Source organism: Brassica oleracea, chromosome C3 (genome assembly GCF_000695525.1).
Source record: "Brassica oleracea var. oleracea cultivar TO1000 chromosome C3, BOL, whole genome shotgun sequence".
Lineage (NCBI taxonomy): Eukaryota > Viridiplantae > Streptophyta > Magnoliopsida > Brassicales > Brassicaceae > Brassica > Brassica oleracea.
Window position 1 is genome coordinate 11,883,792 of NC_027750.1, and position 2,819 is coordinate 11,886,610.

Genomic DNA, 2,819 nt, shown 5'->3' on the forward strand with positions numbered 1-2,819 from the left:
TTTCTTGGTTATTTGCGTTGGTGCTCTAGTTTCTTATTCTTAGTTTGATTATCTTATGATATTAATAGTGAAATAAATATATAATTTGTAAATGAAATAATAAAAATTAGTAAAAATAATAAAATGGTGAAAATTTATGCTATTTTTAATTGTAAATAAATTAAATATTTAAAATATATTTTTATTATTTTATTTATTTCTTGAATTTTAGGGACTAATAAGTGTGAGAAGGATTAGATAGTACATAATTATAAATTGATGGAACAAATTACAATAATCTAAAAGAAAAAGGAATTAAAATACAAAAAAATATGTGAGGACACATGTCAACAAACCCCCATTCCACATGTCATAAGAAGGGAAAAAACCAACTTTATATATATAGATAGATACATGTATACTTGATAGCACATAAATATATAGCGATTGAAAAAATTGAGTTGGTAAAAATGGTGGTACGTAATAGATATTCTATTGTGATCCTAAGATTGCAAAATCAAAGCCATTGAACTGTATGTGTATTTTATATCATATTATATATTAATTGATAAGTCACTTTAGTGACTTTTGCTTACGTGTCGATCATAGGTGAACTCTTACAAAATTGTTATAATTTGATTGGCCGATGATTTTTTAATTTTTATTTATTTTATTTAGTTCTAAAAAGAAAGGTGAGTCTATAACCAATTAATATCACTTGCCAAATAATTTACATAATATTACAAATAATGATTTATGGTAATTAATTGTTTAAATTTGATTTGTTAATGATTTTCAATTTTTTTATATTTTATGATTAAGAAAATAAGTTCTAGAACCAATTTTATCATTATCCAAACGACCTAAATGTATTGCACAAAATAACTTATGGTAATTAAATATGTGATTTATATAATATATATAATGCTTCATAAAATAATTTTTAGGAATCAAGTATTTCTAAACTATACTCCCTCCGTTTCTGAATAAGTGTCATTGTAGAAAATTTTTTCCGTTACAAAATAAGTGTCGTTTTTGATTTTTAATGCAATATTTATTAGTTTTATTCAGTAATTTATTTTTTTATTGGTTGAAATATGGTTAGGTGTATTGGTAATTGTGTTTTTATATAGGAAATGTACAAAATTAATTGTTTCATTAATCCGTGTGCACAGACCCAAAATGATACTTAATATGAAACAGAGGGAGTATAAAATATTTCAAAAGTTTCAGTATTATATACCTTCAAAACTTAAGTAATTTTATTAAAAATTGAATCATGAATATTATATATAACTAATTTTAGTACAATTATCAATACAAAATATCAAAAAGTATTTAAAATAGTCATATTTATCCTTTTTTAAAAAACAATCATTCTTAGAAAAATATTTAACAAAAACACATAATTATAAAAATATATTTTAATTTGAAAAATTATAATAAATATATTGCTACAAAAATTTCAAACCCGCGAAATCGCGGGCATCCACCTAGTAAAATTTAAAATCAATGCCATTGAACTATTTGTCTATTTTACATCTAAATCGAAGTTTGTCTATTTTACATCATCAAATCGCTTTACCAAAGCCATTGAACGATATGTGTATTTTACATAAAATCTAAAATCAATGTCATTGAATTATTTGTCTATTTTACGTACATCTAAAATGGCTTTTACCAAATTAGTTTTCTTTGTGACAGCTCAGATTGGTCTATTCTACACAGCCCATTGAACGAATGTTTCAAATCTGCAAATTAGTTTATGTTTGTTCGTTTGTAGTTTTACTAGGCTATCTATAACTGTATAAAATCTATCGAAGTATGTGAGGAATGTTTTTGCGTGGTAGGTACAAACTTAGAAAAGAAACCTTGGAAAGTGAACCGAAGGTCCAAACCTCAACGTATAGGGAGATGGAGAGACTAAGAGTCACGCGGTTCGAGGTAGCGTGAGAATCAATCACATCTACGAGAGGGATATATATATATATTTGCCATGCAGAGAAAAAAATGCAAAGCAAGGGAACATGATGGACTGGTCACGATGCTTCGGCTGTCGTCCAACGACCAAAGCACCCAATTTACCTACTTTTCCTATTTTCAATCTCTTTTATTTTTTTGTTAAATAACTAGACTAAATCATTATATGATCAACGATCCTATTATATACTACTGTATAATCATTATGTAACACCTAGAAGTGCGGTCTACATAGTACCTTTGTCTCCTAAATTCACTCCATATATTCTATTCGGATCAGTCTACACATAAATTAACTGTGTAATCACTCTTAACGATAGATAATTCGTTTCTTTTAGTTGAATCAATCTTCGACAATTACAAATCGTGGTCAATTATTTTAAGGGACAAGGGTTAACTTTACAATTTTACTTAGGGCATGATTACTGGGGATCCTTGCTTTTGGATCCTTAATACACATATATTTGTATGTATATGTTATATACGCAATATATACATACAAATATATGTGTATTAAGGACCCAAAAGCAAGAACCTCCAATAATCATGCCCTTAGGGACTTCATCCATTTCGGTTACATCATTGTCTTTGAATGGTTTTCTGATGAAGAACAAAATATTTTTTCCTTGTTGTAATGGATTTACACTACAAGAAAACACAAATTTAACGACGGCCAAAATCGTCGTTATTTCCTCGGAAAAGAAGGCTTACGAGGAAATGGCGATGAAAGGCGTTTCGTCGTTATATGATTGTCGTAAGAGAAGATTCGTCGCCATTTCCTCGTTAATTAGCGAGGTTATATTTTCCTCGTAAAGAAGAATTAAGTTTTCGTCGTAAAGACCACGTGGGGTTTCCACGTA